At 41.6% G+C, this 19,095-nt stretch overlaps 1 long non-coding RNA gene across 2 annotated transcripts; it reads right to left on the bottom strand.

The window, feature by feature from the left end:
* Positions 1-1,831: 1,831 nt before the first annotated feature.
* LOC137153673 (uncharacterized) lies at positions 1,832-6,772 on the bottom strand. 2 transcript variants are annotated; one of them, XR_010919872.1, is made up of 4 exons: positions 6,659-6,756; positions 5,067-5,153; positions 3,470-3,549; positions 1,832-3,013 (listed from the first exon to the last, which is right to left on the bottom strand). It is a non-coding gene; the product is annotated as an uncharacterized lncRNA (long non-coding RNA). The 2 variants fall into 2 exon arrangements; XR_010919871.1 differs by lacking the exon at positions 5,067-5,153 and having other exon boundaries at positions 6,659-6,772.
* Positions 6,773-19,095: the final 12,323 nt, after the last annotated feature.

Here is a 19,095-nt window from a genome sequence, read left to right as displayed (position 1 = left end):
TTACTCAGTCTTGCAAATAGACTTCAACATAAAATAAACCTTAATAGAGGTTTGTTTCTGGTCTCTCATCCTTGCATTCCTTTCCTAAAATAGATGCTATATTGAGGGGATAAAATATCTCTGCTGGACATAGCTTCCAGGAGTGCATTTGATTTACTTACTTAGGTTACTGGAAGAAGACTATTTTAGTAAGACGACTGTTGTGCTATAAACCCTCATAAGAAACATACTGTACTTTACCAAATACATATTTCTAAATTGTCCTCCATTCTTGTCTGTTGTGTTTGGAAGAAGGCTGTATGAGAAAAGAGCTGGATATTTGTTTTTCTGCATGTGTGATGTGAATTAATTTCTGATGTCTCCTTAATTTCCAGGAGGATATACACACACACACAACTTCACACTTTCCTAATCCCTAAAGTCACTGCAGTGTAAATTTTAAGAAACATTACACATTCTTTTACATCATTCTCTGGAACAATGCTTCATTTAGAATAATTTATCCAAGAAATTTAAATCTTTTCCAGAGGTTTGCAAACTAACTGCATTTTGCAGAATTTAGATTCTAAACCCTTAAATCTGCTTGTGTGTCGTATGGAAAATCAAACCTTTTGATGTGTTTAATTTTTTGAACTGTCACCTCTTGAATGTCAATTTATATTTGATGTAACTGTTACCCCTTATCCATTCAGAACAATTAAAATTCCAAAGTAGTTGAGAATACCATGTTAGCAAAACTACACTGTTTTTCTTTTCATTAAGGAGCACAATGTTCTGTCCATCTTAAACAAGAAAACAAACAACTCCAAGCTCTGATCCCAAATAAAAAATGTAATGTTCACTGTGAAATTTCAGCAAAGAGGCAGCAGTGACAAAACATAACCAAATGGTAAATTTAGGCATTGAAGTCAATTCAAAGGGAAAGTAGATAACAGGATTGTATGTCTTGTTTTGATAAATCAAGCTGCAGTACTCCCAAGATGCTCCAAAGAGCAGCCCCACTGAAAACAGTGTGGCTGTTCACATGGGCAAGGACTGCAGGATCAGTCCCTTGAACTGTCAATTGTGCATGTCTATACCCCCATAAAATATTAAATGTATGCATTCACCACTGTTCTAATGGTAACATGTTGAACATAGCAGACTAGAACTTGCACTAATGTAATGCAATAGTTGACTTTTTTGGTTTAAAATTTTGCAACATGCAGAGCATGTTTGTAGGAAAACTTGCAATGATTTTTCTGCAAGCATTTAACCCTTTTTTACATCTATCCTTAAAATAAATATATACATTGTGTTAACTTTGCTGTAACTGTTAACTTTTACATGTATTTTTTGTACTGTGAATGACTTATTTGAAAGACAGAAAAAAGCTAGACCTAGTTCATTTTGTGATCAGTGGTAAGAGGAGCTAGCTAGTTATCGGTTTGCTGCAACAACTAAGAATTGTACTGATAATAAAGTAGTGCTATATGTTGACAGATTAAAATTCAGTACATAATCTGAGCGCTTGATCTCATGAAATTTTTTTAATCTGTAGTTCTCTAATGAGAGGACATTCCAAAATGTGAGTGCTTGATATAGAATGTGGAACTTGTGTATTAAAGTATTTTCAGAAATAAACGTTTTTTTCATATTTTATTAGTACGTTCTGTATTTGTGTCCTACACCTTTCTTATAATCCTGAAAACTATTTTGAGTTGTTTTGGTGCCTCAAAAGTTAAGGGGGGCTAAAATGGCATTCACACCTGCTAGGTATGTATGTATATGATGCAGGTGTTGTAGGTACACATATCTAGAAAGCTGTCTGGGTACCTGTTTTGAGCCTCTCTTGACATGTCACTAACAAACATGTGCTGTTTTGTTTTTTACACGGATGGGGTCTTGAGAATTTAAACTTGGGACCCAGGCTGTTTATTACACCAAGATCGCCAATCTAAAACTACATTTATAGGAAAATCTCTTCTTACAGTGCAGTCTGAAGATGAAGTTGTCCATTACACTTCTAGTCTGTCTGAGCCTTGTTGATTGTACAACTGGCTATGGCTTTCTATACACTGCATAAAAAACTTGTTCTTTGTATGGGACGAGAACTTTGCCTGTATTATAGAATGTATAAAAATAAAATAAATGCAACTGTGTACTGAGCTCCTTGATAGCAGACAAAAGATACTCCCCATAACTTAAATTCTTTTGATAGTGTCAGACGTTCCTATAACTTCCCAACATAGTCTTCAATTTTTATTTATTTGTTTATATATTTATTTTTGTAGGATATGTGAGAGGGACATGGTTGATAGGGTGACAATTGCCAAGGAGAGAATTAAGTATCACAAGACATTCTGCTTTAAAATTCTAGGTAAACTTCTGTACTTAAACACACTTTTTACTAGTTAATATTAATACTGTGAGTTTTGAAAAGTTTAAATTTGCTCTAAAATGTCATGCATCCACTTTGAAAAGTGATACTCTCCCATGATCAGAGCTTTTTTGCAACGTATACGGTTTGTGTGTTATGCACCATAGCATGTTAATGATTCTGAAATTGCTGACTACAGATGCTTACGTAAAAATAGGCATTTGCTTCAGATCTCTATGTCCCATAAAGGGCCATAATTTCTTGGGCTATTGGTGGTCTTTTAAAAAAAAAAATGCAACTAGGGCTGCAATTGTCTGAGGACATCACTTCTGACATCACTAACTACTGTTCATCTTTTGTTCTTATTGTATATTAGTTTTTGCTTACAAAATTTACTTTATGCTTTGGACCAGAACAGCTCACCTTTCTGTCCTCATTAACTTCTTAAATAGAAATGAGTGAACACTTGATTACACTGTAGCACAGAAATTGTCATATAGGATCTGTGGCAATGCTGACCATTGTCAGGCCATAGTTTGGCTACTTAAATTTTTCTTATTTGTAATGTTCATTACCACATAAATTACGTTGTTCAAAAAGGGGAGTCCAGGTGGAAAGCTGCTTTGTCCAACTTTCAGGCATAATTTTAGAGTTCTGTACATAAAAAATAGAAAAGTAATTACTGGTTTCATATTAAATACATGTACTGAAAATTTTTTTAATCGTTTTAATTTCACTGGTTATTACAAAGTATGATGAATAACTGTTTATGTCAATTTAAGAAGCCAGCTGTAAAAGATTTAGCTAAAACTTCAAATGAAACAAAGATGCTGAATATTAACTAAGGTGTGGCACTGGTTACAGACAATATACACTTTACCCTTCATTTGTTTTAAGTGTTTTTCATAAAACAATTTTATTAAACTAATATGATCCGTAATAACTGTACAAACCAATTACAATTAAGTGGCTTTTACAATGTAGACGCTAGCCTTCACCTTAATCTGCTGGATGTTAGTGACTCTTATTTTCTGAGCAGTTTTAAACAAAACATTAGGTAAGGTCTAGTGAAATTCTACACTTAATAACTAATTCTTGTTCTGTGGTTACCTTGGGGGGTTTGCAGCAGAGAGGTTTTGTAGATGACTCCTTGGTAAGCCACAGAAGCTTCTGTCTGCTTCTTTCTCAGCCTGGTTTTTTTGGTGAAGAAACAAACATTTAAAAATCTTACTATACATTCTAGTTCTAATAGAAAAATGTAACAAGTATAATATTATATATAATAGAATATATATAAAATATAATAGAATAAAATAAAATAGAATATATATAATAGAATATATAAAAAACAAAATAGAATATATTATATTAATATATTATACATATAATATGTATAATATATATTATGTATAATGTAACAACTTTTTTTTCTCTGATTTTTATTTAAAACATATCTTCAGAGGTGGAACTAACAATGCCTTTCAAATTATTTTGAAATTTGGTTTAGGGACTGTCCTTTCATGCTTGCTGTAGGCCTGCAGCTGACTTGTCCACCCATTCAACATGGGAAGAATTGAAATGGTTAGATAAGACTGAGGGTTGTCACTATTTCAGGAAAAATAGGCAATCCTAGCAGACAATGTTAGGGTGTAGGATATTGGACAGAAAAATATTGAAAATGAAAAACTGATATTATGCCCCCTAAACTAAAGTACTGTTTGGGTCTGGCCACCCTAACAGTGGATATAGTAGAAACAGGAATTGAGCATAAGGGGATGTCCTCATCGGTTAGAGAAAAACTTCCGTGTAAAGAGAGACTGAAAGATTGGGGCTATTTGAAAAGTTGATGAAAGACACAGGCTAGAAATACAAAATGATGCTATAGAAGAAGAGGTAAATCAGGGCTCTTGTTTATCCTCCTAGCATAAATGATTAGGGGGACATTCAGAGAAGCTGAATGATAAATTTAAAACTGATTAATAGAAATACCCTTTGATACACTGCAACCTGTGAAACTCAAAGCCACAGCTTGTGGAGATCAAGGGTTTAGGGGGATTCAAGAAAGGATTAAGCATTTGCAGAATGAAAATATCCACAATTACACCAGGTAGGGTAAAAAATTGAAAAGAATATACTCTCAGCTTTCAAGGCATAAACTAACCACCTTCCTGCAAAGGACTAAAAGGAAACTTCCTCTGTGGATAGAGTTATTCTATAATTGTTTGCACCTCTCCTGAAGCATCAAAATTGGCTGCTGTGGAGGACAGAATAATGAAATGGATGGCCCTACCCTTTCTTGGTATGGCAGTTACTATGTTTCTAAGCTTGCAATGAAGCAAAAAAGCTTAAGTTGTAACAGCCAGCAAATAAGTTTCCAAAAGCAGAGCATGAAATGGAAAGATGCTCCTGTTTAATAGAATAGTCACTATGTTGTAACTAGTGAAATCTTGATCTTCAGCTCAGCTTGCATCAACTTAACTCAAAGCAATTGGTTAAACGTTAGTTTATTGCCTAGAACCAAAAACAGAGCATGTTTTAAAATGTGTTTAGGTCACGTGTAAGCTAGCGTTTGCTTTAGCTCCAGCTGGCTTAAGTCTTCAGTTTTTTAGCCAGTTAGAATTTGGGGAAAAATTTCACCATTGCCAGACAGGGCTTGAAAAAGATGTTACCAGAGACAAGAGGGTTGATAGAAGGGAACTAACTCAACTGTTAGACGATAAACAGAACTCCACCTCAACAAGTCTCAGAAAGGCGTCTGATCTGGGAAAACTTCGTAATGGACACATCATTAGGCCTGTAAAGAGGAACTGAACAACTGTTAGAAAGTCCAAGATGTATGTAAAAATCACTGCCTAGTATTGGAATTTGACCTAATTAGGATTTCATCTCATGAATAACTAGATCCAGTCTAGAACAAACTGCTCACAGGCCTTGAGTGATTCCTCTAGGCAGGAAGCTTTTCAACTTGCTTCAAAGAATAAATTAATCTTAAGGACTGAGAGTGTTGAAGCCAAAACTGCCCAATCTCTAAACTTTGATACTGTGTGCTTCTGGCTACTATTAAAAGGTGAATAGTTATGTAGAAATACGTTCTTAAGTCAAACATACCAGAATGCCAGTCACAAGACAGAAGTAATAGTGTAACAGAATTTAGCCTCTATGAGCAAGCAGGTTCATTTTAAAAAGCAGTTACATTTCTTTCAATCTGTGATTGGGCTGAAATTATCTTGCCTTTTCTGGATCAGAAGAGAACCTGCTGATGATTTGGTCCATTTTTTAAATGTCCTAAAACTCCACAGAGTGTAACACTCTAGACTGAGATCCTGTTGTGAGGCTTGGTCTGGAAAACACTGTCTCCAAGCAGTGATCAGTGAGGCTAGTGACCTAACAAACTGAGACACTAATACTCCATCCAATCCATTGCAATGTATAGATCTGGAGTTTCTTGAATATAACAACTGCTCATTTTTAAGTCTGGCTGAAAAATGCTGGATAAATGCCCATTGACTTCAGTAGGACTGGGATTTCACCCCTTAAGAATTTAGTTTTCATACAGCATCAGTATAAGCTTCTGCACACTACCCCAACAATGTACTGGAATTCTAGTCTGAAGGAACCATCTCTACTATTGACAAAATACTTGAAGCCCTGCCCTTTCAAGCTTTGGTTTCTCAGCTAAGACTATCACTAATGTTGCCAGTTAACATTATGAGTGGTAGTCAAAGCCAGCCCAAGATTTTGCTTAACCTCTAAAAGGTAAGGCTGGTGGGATCCAATCAGAGTACAATGCTCATCAGAGCCATCTTCACAGGCTGCTATTTTTCAGTTACCAGCTGCATGGGCTGAATTTAAATAGGTTTACACCTCCAGGCCACCAATTATCAGACCTATGAGACATCCCCTTTCCTCCCTGACAGTGTGTTTTAAAAAAACCAAACAAATAAGCATCAGCCTTGCTTTGATTTTTGGAACAGTGAAGACTAAGGTCTGATGCAGCAAACCTGTGCCACTGACAGACACTGAAATGTCTCTTAACACTAAAAATATCTAAGTGGTGTGGCAGCCGTCAGCTCCCCTCTGGTGGGTCCCACGCTTGTACTGTCTCTAGTGGGCCAGATGTGTCCAGTCACCCCGTCTTCCCTAAGGAGGGGGGTAGGGACCCGGGCCCACCCGCTCCTCCGGGTCCCAGCCCAGGGGCTCTAGGAGAGGCAGCTATGTGCTGCTGGCACCGTGTTCCCAGCTGCACTGTCTTCCCCTGGGCTACTTTTCCCACTCCTTCTGGCTCCTTGAGCTGGATACCTCCGTTTGTCCACCGGCCTCTGCACTCCGTTCTGCTCCTTCACTGTAAGTCAGCTCACCACTCCCCTTCACTTCGATCCACGTCACTCCGATGCACAGCACACTCCTCCTGCTTGTGCTCTGACTGTTTGGGGGGGGGGTGGAGGGCTTTTATGAGGCTCCTGGCCGGTCCTTCATTGGCCCCAGCTGCCCCTAATTGCCCCCTAATGGCACTTAGCTAATCCACAGGGAACACAGCCCTGAGCATTCTTGGGCTCACATACCTCCCTTCCTGCACTCTCCTACTGCCCTCTGCCCTCACTATCTCACAGTGGCTATTCCCCCCCTCTTCCTCCCCCAAGTTATCATTTGCTGGATTTGAGCTTCCTTTATTTTCTTTCTTTTTTCTTGCTTGCTTTTATTCTTTTCTCTCTGTCTTGCCCCGTAGCTTTTGTCTGCTTCCACTGATTCATGGAGCTGCTCTTTAGCTTCTTCTTTCTCCAATCTTTATCATCATCTTTCATTTTCATATACATGTTATAGAAGATACAAAGCTAAGTCAATTTACAGAGCCAGCTATATTTTTTATCCTTTTTTATCCTACCCTTTTACACAAATAATCAAAGCGTTATATTATCAAGAAGCAATAAAACACCTTAAAATGCATTTAAAATTTAAAATTCTATAACTCCTCTTACTTCTAAAGCTGGACATGTTTTTTCCTCTTCTTCCCTGTTTTATTAGTGATTGGCCAAGTAATATCAGTCACTTAACAGGATACAGCACCACAAAATGCCTGCATCTTCTGGATCCTAATCTATGCAGAATCAGAGCCCTGAACCATGTCACAGGAGCCAACAAATAGCTGAAAATGGGAGTTTGGGGGTGTGTGTGAGAGTTGTTGTTGTTTCACAGGAGCTTAGGAGGGAAGGCTATGACAGCTAGAGAGGCAGCAGTAGTAGTGACCCAAAGAATGGAAGAGACAATTAAATTGACTGAATGTCAAAGCTGTGGGATGCACATTATTCTGGAAAGTACCTGAAAAGTGCTTTGTCTGTATGAAAAGGCACATGATAAAACTGATGGAAGAAAAGATCAGAGGTTTGGAGATACACTTAAAAACTGTGGTTGAGTTTAGAAGGGGATTTGAGCAGGTAATGGAGGGAAGGAGAGAGGAGGCTGAAGGGAAAACTCAAGACTTGCAGATGCATGGTGGACAAGAGGACTGCGAGACTAGACTGCTGGAGGAAGAAAGTGGCCTGTGGAAGCATGTGACTGAAAACAAAGCAGAGGAAAAGACTGACTAGCAAAGGAGAAACAGAGCTGGGGAACAGGTTCACTCAGGTTTCCTGAGTTGGAAAATGAATAGGAAAAGCAGGCAGTAAAAAAAGATGGGAGGGCAAGGAAGAAGAGAAGAGCAGCTAATTAATTCTTTAAGAAAGAGGAAAAAGTCAATGGAGATAGCCAGAGCCCCAGAAGAAAGGAGGATGACTCTCAGAAATGAGAACAGAAGACTTCCAGCCAGAAAGAAGAACAGAAGGGGGCAGGCCTGAGAATCGCACCAACACCAGGAAGAGGCAGGGGACTCCTAACTAAGAAGAAGAAGAGACAGACCTGTCACCAGAGTTGATCTACAGAACGGTGTGGTGTCTGTCAGGAAGATGCTCAAGGAATTGTTGGCTCAGATGGGATTCTACCTGTCTCTATGCCCTAGGGGCAGAGAGCAAAGGCAGACAAGACAAGACAATTCTTGATCTGGAAATCAAGGAATAGAGGATACAACGATGGAGAATGGACAACAAGAGGAAAGACAGTACCAATATCAATAATAGCAACAGTTAGGTAGGCAATATTGATAGTAAAATGACTGTACCTAATCTGGCAAGGAATCTGGGCGAGGTCAAGCAGAAACAGCTAAGATGGCAGTAGCTAATGCAAGGATCCTGGGAAACAAAATAGAGGAACTAGACTGGTGCAGGAAGTGAAACCGAATATTAGAGAGAGAACAGAAACATGGTGGAATAGAAGTCATGACTGGAATATTGGTATTGAAGGGTATGTGCTGTTCAGAAAAAACAAATAAAAGTAAGGTGGTGGAGTAGCATTGTATATTACTGATGAGATAGACTGTAGAGGAATTAGAAATGGTGGAATGGATACAATGGAATCTGTTTGGGTCAAAATCATTTTGGAGAAGAATGGTAACAGAAGCTTCACTGGGAAAGTAGTTGGGGTCTGCTACAGCCACCCAGGATCCAATTTGGATATGGTAGAGACCTGTAATACTTTTAATAAAATGAATGCTACTAAGAATTGTGTGATTATGGGAGACTTTAATTTCCCAGATATAGATTGGAGGACAAATGCTACTAATAATGGTAGGGCCCAGATATGCCTGGATATGATGGACATATTTCTTCACAAAATAGTCACTGAATCAACAAGAGGTGATGCCATTTTAGATTTAGTATTGGTAAGTAGTGAGGACCTCACATATAACCTGCTTGTATAGGACAACCTTAGTTCAAGTGATCGTGAGTTAATTCAGTTTAAACTCAACTGAAGGATAAACAAAAACAGGTCTGCAACCAAAGTCCTTGATTTCAAAAGGGCAAACTTAAAAAAGGAAAGGAATTAGTTAGGGAAGTTGAATGGACTGAAGAACTCAAGCATCTGAATGTGGAAGAGGCTTGAAATTACTTTGTCAAAGTGGCAGAAACTAGCTGGGGGGGGTCTGCATCCTAACCAAGGGGGAAAAAAACTTGTAGGGAAGGGTTGCAGACCAAACTCGATGGACAAGCATCTCTAACACATTATTAAGAGAAAGCAAAAGCCTACAAGGAATGGAAGAAGAGCTGGATCAGTAAGGAAAGCTATCTTTGGAGATGAGGAAATGTAGGAAAAGAGTGAGCCCTGCCTAAAGCCCAGCAGAGCTGGATCTTGCAAAGAAAATCAAAACCATTCATAAAAAGTTCTTTAGCCATATAAATAAAAAGAAAACAAGGAAAGAAGTGGGACTGCTAAGCACTGAGAATGGAATGGAGATTAAAGATAATTTAGGTATGGCCTAACACCTAAAATACTTTGCCTCATTTTTTAATAAAGGTAATGAGAGGCTGGGAGTAATGGCAGGGTGGCTTATGGGAACAAGGATATGGAAGTAGAACTTACCACATCCAAAGTGGAAGTCAAACTTATACAGCTTAATGGGACCAAATGAGGGGGCCCAAATTATCTCCATCCAAGAATATTAAAGGATCTGGCACAGGAAATTGCAAATCCCATAGCAAAGATTTTTAATGACTCTGTAAACTCAGAGGTTGTACACTATGACTGTAGAATTGCAGATATAGTGCGTATATTTAAGAAAGGGGGAAAAAATAATCTGTGGAACTACAAGCTTATTAGTTTGACTTCAATTGTATGGGAGGTCTTAGAATAAATTTTGAAAAAGTAATTAAAGACAGAGATAAATGGTAATTGGGACAAAATATAACATGGCTTTTCAAAAGGCAGATCATGCCAGACCAACCTGATCTCTTTGAGAAGATTCTTCTTCAAGTATTGTCCCTGTGGGTGCTATCAATCGGAGATTTGTGCAACAGTGCCTGTACAGAACATGCATGTGTGGGTGGTGTCTCGCAACATTGTTGGTGCCCTAACTGCCGCTCGTGTGGCCCGACCCCCTCAGTTCCTTCTCAACTGTCCCTGGCCTGAGACGGAGCTCCGCAGCACTCCTTTCTCAAGATAAATCATAAAAATTAGTGAATTTAGACATAGTTTAGTCATAGTTTTAGTCACAATACGTGTTAGTTAAGATAGATAAGTTTCTGACGGGCATGCTCTCTATGTAAGGTGCTTAGGAGAGAGCCATATCCCAGCCAAGTGTACGCACTGCTCTAAGCTTAAGGCGCGAACCTGAAGAGAGAGAGACCTCCACCTTAAACTTTTTCTAGTGGAGAAATCCCTACAGCCTACCTCCAAGTCGGAGACCAGAGAAAGAGGCAATGTTACAGCTCAAACTTCCAATGTGAAAAGGAAGAGAGCCATGACCTTGCCTGTTAGAGACTCATCAAAATCTAAGTGGTCTCCAGCCAGGTCTTTACCTCCCGTATCGTCAACTCCAAGGGAGAGTTCAACTACAGCACCTACCTCTGCCAGCACCACCGGAACCAAGTTCTCATCAGCACCGAGCCGAAAAACCACAAGTATGGTACCGTCTACCCCAGCCAAATCGGTGCTGAAAGCTGCACTGACATGCATGCCATCGCCCTCAGCAACACCCTCAGTGCCATCACCATCATTGGCACCGACAATCACACCAAAAGAGCACTCAATCTCGGCACCATTGGCAGTAGTAACACACTCTTGGTACAGTACACAGGTGGGCACGCCTCCTTCTCACTCCTCAATCTACAGCACTAATAGATCGCCTTGTATTCAGGCATCACAGTCTTCTATGTTTCCCATTCCTACACCACTATCCAGCAACGATGAAGAAGGCTTACATGAGGGAGTCTTCTCCCCATATCAATCCCCCGACAGAAGAGAATATGGCCTCACTGAAATCACTGGCTCAGATTGAAAGAACTATGAGGGAATGGATTGAGCAAATGAAGATTCTCTCTCAGAGATCTTCCCACTCACACAGCACACGAGATCTGTGCACATCCCACACTACTCAACATCACATGCCATCAACATCAGCCACAACCTTAGACAAATCTGCTCCATCATCATCTACCCATGATGAAGGCCTGGAAGAATTGGGTGATGGAATGCAGTTGGAGAATTATTCTCCCCACTAATCATCCTCCTCATCTGATGAAGCAATAATGCCTCCTCCTCCAACCACAGCGGACAACTTCAAAGAGTTTCAAGACTTATTCAAACATGTGACAATATGACAAGACATACCTTTTCAGGAAGTTGAAGAGACCCAAAACAAATTACTTCAAATACTGCACATTTCAGCCAATACTGAAATAGCCTTTTCAATCAACGATGCCATAATGCAACCTGCTGATACCATCCGGCAAACACCAGCGTCAGTCCCTCCAACCTGTAAGAGGGCTGATAGGAAATACTATGTGCCATCAAATTCTCTGGTGATGGATGCAGTGCATCACAGAACCAAACAAGCCCAGCCTAAATCCACTCCAGGTGACAAGGACAGTAAATGCCTGGACCTGTTTGGATGCAAGGTATATTCCTCAGCAACTTTGCAATTTAGAGTGGTCGACTATAACACCTTACTGGCCAAATACAACCATAACTATGGCAAAATCAGCGAGCTAAAGCAATACTTACTCGACGATAGGCAGACACAATTAAAATTCTTAGTAGAGGAGAGACAGCTGATTGCACGGATGGCTCTGCAGGTAGCTCTAGACGTAGCCAATACAGCAGCTCGCACAACAGCCACAGCCATTGCTATGCACCACACCTCCTGGCATCAATTGTCTGGCATCCTGAAAGACCTGTAAACAAAAGTCAAAGACTTACCCTTCGATAAAGACAAATTATTTTCAAAGAAGATGGATAAGATATTGCACTCTATGAGGGACTCCAGAAAGACCCTCAGAACCTGGGGCATATGTACACCATCTTTCAAACAGTGAAGATACCAGACTTACCAATGGAGAGACTTTGCATCTAATCGCCAACAAAGGCCCTACAATAACTATAGACAAAAACAGCATCCACAGAGGAGAAAGCAAACGTCTAATCAGTCCACCTCTTCTCAACCAACTCAGCCCAAACAATCATTTTGAGGGTTTGGTCAAGGGTCTGAGAGACACCTCGCAGGCAGGAACACTGACCATTTATGGACACCAATTGTGCCCTTTTTTCACCAGGGTGGGCAGCAATCACCACAGACAGATGGTCCCTAGAAATCATCTACATGGGCTACTCCATCCCCCTCACATCCACTCCGCCCACCCACTCTCCCCATCCCTCTTCAGGGACCACTCCCATGAGCAACTGCTGCAGCAGGAAGTGCTACATTTACTACAGCCTGGAGCAATAGAGAGGGTTCTGCATCAATACAGGGGCAGGGGATTCTAATCCCAATATTTCCTCACATAGAAGAAAAACGGGGGGCGGAGACCAATTCTAGATCTCAGATCGCTCAACAAGAACATTTGTGTTCAAAAGTTCAAAATGGTCACATTAGCAACAATCATCCCTGCATTGGAACGAGGAGATTGGTTCTCAGTCCTCGATCTAAAGAACGCTTACTTTCATGTTACCATATACCCACCATCGACGGTTCCTTCGGTTTACAGCCGAGTGGGAACATTACCAATATACCGTGTTACCCTTTGGCCTATCCACTGCACCACGAGTGTTTTCCAAGGTACTCTTCGTGATTGCGGCACATCTACGATGCTAAGGCATCATAATCTTTCCTTATCTGGTTGACTGCCTTTTCCGAAGCCCAACGTACGCAGTGGCAGAATACAATACACAGACAACCATATGCATTCTCCAGGAACTAATTTCAGAAATCAGTCACAACACCAACGCAAACCCTAGAATTTATAGGGGCACAACTCGATTCAATCACGGCAACAGCAGTTCTACCAGTTCAAAGATTTCACACGATAGTGAATCTTGGGCCATATGGCAGCTGCCACCTTTATGGTACAACACGCCAGACTGCACATGAGAGGCCTCCAAGGTTGGCTACGTTCAGTCTTCACTCTAAACAGGCACAAAATGAACAAAAATTTAACAGTATCTCCGGTAATCAAGGACTCTCTGGACTGGTGGAAAAACCCAGGCAACTTATGCACAGGCATACTATTCCAAAAGCGGATACCATCAGTCATAATCACTACGGACGTTGATAGGATGGGGCACACATGGAAGGCCTCACTGTCCAGGGTCAGTGGATTCAGGCATAGGCACAATTACACATCAACCTTCTCGAATTAAGAGTGTTACACAAAGCATGTGCCCACTTCCTGCCACAAATAAACCACATCAGTCCAGATCGTGATATACAACATGGCATGCATGTTTTATATAAACAGGCAAGCGGACGCCCACTCTAATTCACTCTTCACTGAAGCCATAAAGCTTTGGAATTAGTGCATAAGTCAAGATATAGACGTATCCGCATCATACCTCCTAGGATGCATGAACACAACAGCCAACATACTGAGCAGGAAATTTCAGCTGGAACACGAATGGGAGATCAGCGACACACCCCTATGTGACATCTTTCACCAGTGGGGCACACCATCAATAGACCTCTTCATGACAAGGAAGAACTGCAAGTGCAATCAATTTTGCTCCAGAGTGGGTCACAGTTATCAATCTCTAGGAGATGCCTTCTTAATCGAGTGGAAGGGTGTAAGTACTTTATGCATTCCTACCAATCCCTTTGCTAGCATGAGTAATCAACAAGATAGGACGGGACCACTCTTCGATTATACTCATAGCTCTGGCATGGCCCAGACAATCATAATACCCATATCTAACAAAAATGTCCATCCGCACCCCGATAAGACTCCCAATGGAGAGATACCTCTTAACACAGAACGGCGGCAGGACTACTCACCCCAATCTGGGCATGCTCCATCTGACAGCCTGGAGGCTCCTTGGTTCCAATCAATAGAGAGAATCTATTCGTCACAGGTCCAAAATGTACTGCTTAACAGTAGGAAACCATCCACTCTCAAGACATATCTACAAAAATGGAAAAGATTTACATATGGTGCCACTCCAAAAATACAACAGCAATAGCGGCACCCCTACCACTGATCCTCAACTACCTACTAGAATTAATGATGGTGGGATTGTCTCTGAGTTCTATCAAAGTTCACCTGGCAGCCATTAGCACATTCCACTGAAGTGGGCAAGCCTCACCTATTTTTTCACATCCAATCATGAAACACTTCTTGACAGGACTCCAAAATTTATGCCCAGAAATACGCAAGCCTACAGCAGCCTGGGACTTAACCATAGTATTAAGGGGACTCACACGTCCCACTTTCGAACCTCTTGCCACCTGTTCTCTCCTCCATCTGTCAATGAAAGTGACATTCCTAGTTGCCATTACCTCGGTGAGAAGAATAGGAGAGCTAGGGGCACTCGTGGCATACCCCCCATACTATTTTTCATAAAAACAGTGTCACTATGAGACCACATCCAAAATTCATACCGAAGGTCTCATCCTCTTTCCATATTAACCAGGCCATATACCTACCAACATTTTAGCCCAAGCCACACAAAAATCAATCAGAAGCTAGTTGGCACACACTAGACGTGCACAGAGCACTATTATTCTATTTCAGCAGAACTAAAGACTTTTGCAAATCAACTAGACTATTTTTCCATGACAGAACATTCAAAAGGTAACACAATATCTACTCAAAGATTATAGATCGATATCAGTGTATTCACCTATGTTACGAACAGTCAGGGTCAAAGCCTCCATCCTGTATTAGAGCCCACTCTATTAGGGCAATGGTGACCTCTGTTGCCTTCCTCAACAACGTCCCTATATCCGAAATATGCAGGGTGGCTACATGGGCTTCCGAACACACCTTTATCAGACATTACACTATCACAAATATTGCTGATATGGACACTCTATTAGGATCCACAGTACTATTATCGGTTACCGAGTCTGCGCCGAAGTCCCTCCACCAATACCAGGACACTGCTCTGTAGTCACCTGAAGTGGAGCACCCACAAGGATAACACTTGAAGAGGAAGAGAAAGTTACTCACCTAGTGCAGTAACTGAGGTTCTTTGAGATGCGTGTCCCCGTGTGCTCCACTACCCCCCTTTTCCTGTCTACTTTGGAGTATCTTTAGTCTCCATGTTAGAGAAGGAACTGAGAGGGTTGGGTCGCATGAGCGGTGGTTAGGGCGCCAACAGCGTTGTGAGACACCACTCACACATGCGCGTGCCGTACAGGTACTGCTGCACAAATCTCCGGTCGATGGCTGGGACGCACCGACACCCGAAGTGGAGCACCCACAGGGGGGACACATCTCGAAGAACCTCGGTTACTGTACGAGGTGAGTAACTTTATCTTTTCTAATTAAAAGAAAATGCAATAGATCTAATCTACCTAGATTTCAGTAAAGCATTTGATGCAGTTCCACATGGGAAATTTTTAGTTAAATTGAATAAGATGGGGATTAATATGAGAATCAAAAGGTGGGTAAGGAACTGGTTAAAAGAGAGACTACCGTGGGTCATGCTGAAAGGTGAATGGCCAGGCTTGAGGGAGGGCACTTGTGGAGTTCTTCAAGGATCAGCCTTGAGACCAATCTTATTTCACAAAAAGTGAAAGTGTGCTAATAAAATTTGTGGATAACAGAAAGTTGGGAGGTATTGCCTATGTGGAGGAGGACTGGAATATCATACAAGATTTGGATGACCTTGTAAACTGGAGTTATACAAAAGGATGAAATTCAATAGTGCAAAGTCATGCACCTAAGAAGAATTTAGCTATAAGCTGGGGTGGTATCAGCTGGAAGCTATAGAAGAGGAGGGAGACCTGGCTGTATTGGTCACTCACAAGATGACTAAGCTGCAAATGCGAGGTGATATAGATGAGGTATATCCAGTAGAAATAGGGAGAGGTGTTATTACCACTGTACAAGACACTGGTGAGACACCATCATCTGGAATACTGTGTGCAATTCTGGTCTCCCATATTTGAGAAAGATGAATTCAAACTATCACAGTAGCTCTCTGCACCTGTTCCAATCAGAGGAATGGAGAATCTGCCTTATGGAAGGACACTTAAGGAGCTTGGCTTGTTTAGTGTAAAAAAATTAAGGCTGAGGGGAGATAAATACATTAGAGGGCTAAATAACTCCTCTCCCTCCCTGACGTTTAAATTAAGGACCAGTGTTGGCACAAAAATAAATGGATAGAAACTGGCTATCAAATTTAGGTTTGACATTAGATAAAGGTTTCTAACCATCAGAGAGTGAAGTTCTGGACCAGCCTTCCAAGAGTAGAGACAAAAAACCTGCTGCTTCTTCGAGTGCTTCCTCATGTCCATTCTGAATGTAGGTATGTGTACGCGCCACATGCACCGGTGCCGAAAGTTTTTCCCTAGTGGTACCCGTAGGGCTGGCTAGTACCCTCTGCAGCAGCGCATGTATTCATTTGCATATATGGTGCTGCCAGCTCCCTCCCTCTCAGTTCCTTCTTACTGCCTGTGATAGTACGGGAGTGACTCTCTTGCTCTCGCAAGTCTCTGTCTTCCTAGTGGTTTTCTATCTATTTAGTACCAGTGTATATAGTTTCAAAGTTCTAGAAAGTTGTTGTTAGTTAGCTAGGTCCACAGCTAAGGAAGCTCCAAGGGCTGGGGTGTGCCCCAGTCCCTAGTACTCAAGCCCTGAGCTTCTTGTAAGAAGCCTATGCCACTAAGCGACCCGCATCAGAGCTATCTGAGGTGCTTGGGGGAAGCCCACCTCTCTGTGAAGCACAAAATTTGTAAGAGCTTTCACCCAAGAACTAAGAAGGACTGACATATAAGGCGCAAGGCCCTTCTGTTGGAAGTGGCACTCAGACCAGCGTCGGAGCTGAGATCGGATCAGGACTGAGTACTGCGGCCTTGTTGAAAAGTGCTCCACAGGCATTGGAGCTCCCTGAAGAAGGGCCAGAAGACGATGCACTAGGAGAGGGACCGTTCGCTGGTGCCGAAGCCAGCTAAGAAAGCCTCAAAGAAGCCAGAGTTAGCCCGGAAAGAGTCCCCGCCCGGACGGGCATCAAGTCTGGCTACCATGCTGCCACCGACTCGGACTCATTTTATTGCCATGTATATAAAATGTATGGTACTCATAGTAATAGCCATACAAGGAGAGAAAAACAACCAAACAGTTACAATATTACATTATTTCAATTGGGGTATTGGGGAAATTTAGCTCAAGTTTGATTACAAAGTCGGGTTTAGAAAGTTATACCTGGCCTAAGAGAGAGAGATCAAATTAGGTCTGAGGGGCAAAAGTGGGTTTAACCAGAGGGGGGAGAGAGAGATAGAGAGTGGGGTCTCACCATTCAGCTTGAACTGGTCAAGGGTTCCCAGGCGGCAGGCTGTTCAGCTTAGTGTCCGGAGTGCTTGAGACAGGCAGAGCCCCCAACATGATCAGCCAGGAAAAGGTGAAGTCCCAGTGGAACTGGTGAAGCTTTTAGATCCAGGCATCAGAACAAAGTTTTGAACTTGGGTAGGGGTTTTTGTAGGGAAGAAACAATGGTTCAAGGGAGAACACTAAGTTTGTTTACGGGTAAACGATGACTTAAGGGAGTATACCAGAGTTGTTTTTTCCAACTGGACAATAGGAACTGATCATTCCTGGCTATAGGCATTGTTCCTTCGAGGGAGCTCACAATGCAATGAGGCAGATTCAGTGTTTTGGATATCAATAAGGATCTATGACTAGATTTGGTCTGATAACTGTTGAGCAAGGTGTGTACATGTGTGGGTTCATTAACATCTGGAGCAGAGATCTCCCATCATGCTGTGCTTCCCTGCTTTGCTGATCCCAGAGTTCAGTGCGGTTCCTGGCTTGGAGATTGGTTCTCCATTCGGTATACTAATAGAGATGTTTCCTTGTTCCATCTTTGATGCAAATGAGGCTGTGACCCATCCCATGCCCAGGATTGCCACCTGAAAATGCCAAGGTCAGGGCAGACTGTAAAAAGAGAGCAGATTCTCCCAGCACTGGTGAGTGGCACTGAAGCCAGACTTCCCAACCAGCCACAAACTGCGCTTCTGAATCCCCACAGAAGCCAGTATACAAATACACACAGCCCCCTTTACTGCATTTCAGTTTCTGGCTCCCAATTAGCCACTGGGTCCAGTAAAGAGACCAGTTATTTAAACTCTATGCTCTTTACTAAAAAGGTTCCCACTGACCCCAAAGGGTCAGCCACAGCACCAGATCAATATAAGTTTGGATCGTACCCAAAATATCACGCTGCCAGCCAATCCTTTATTGCAAAAAGAAAGAAAGAAACCATAGGAGAAATGTTAAAGGGTCAAAGCAAATCAGATACATACAAATGATTGAAAGTCCATATATATCAAGTTTCTAGGAGAATAGTGGAGTTTGCAGGCTTGTACAGTTCCTCTGGCATACATCCATTATCTGGATGGGTCTTAGTCCTTTGGTTCAGTTGCAAGTGAATTGATCCAGAGGCAGGTATATGTCTGTAGCTGAACAGGAACAAAGACAAAATGGATTCTGTGGGTTGGCCTTATATACCCTTTGGCCCTGGCCATGCTGTCTTGTGGAATATTACAAGAACTAAAATGGAGTCCAGAGTCACATGGGCCAATCCAGGTAACTCTTCAGGTATGCCTTTAGTTTCTTCCTGGGTCCCTTGCATCCGTGAGTGTCTTAATGGGCCATTAAGCAGGCTATTGTTCTGCCTCCTCTCTGTCTGGGGTATTTCCTAGCCAGCCCAAACTGACATAC

The sequence above is a fragment of the Emydura macquarii genome, unplaced genomic scaffold, assembly GCF_026122565.2.
Source record: "Emydura macquarii macquarii isolate MOO-44397 ecotype Brisbane River unplaced genomic scaffold, CSIRO-AGI_Emac_v2 contig_1253, whole genome shotgun sequence".
NCBI lineage: Eukaryota > Metazoa > Chordata > Testudines > Chelidae > Emydura > Emydura macquarii.
Note: the sequence above shows the minus strand (reverse complement) of the source record. Positions and strands in the feature narration are given on the sequence as shown.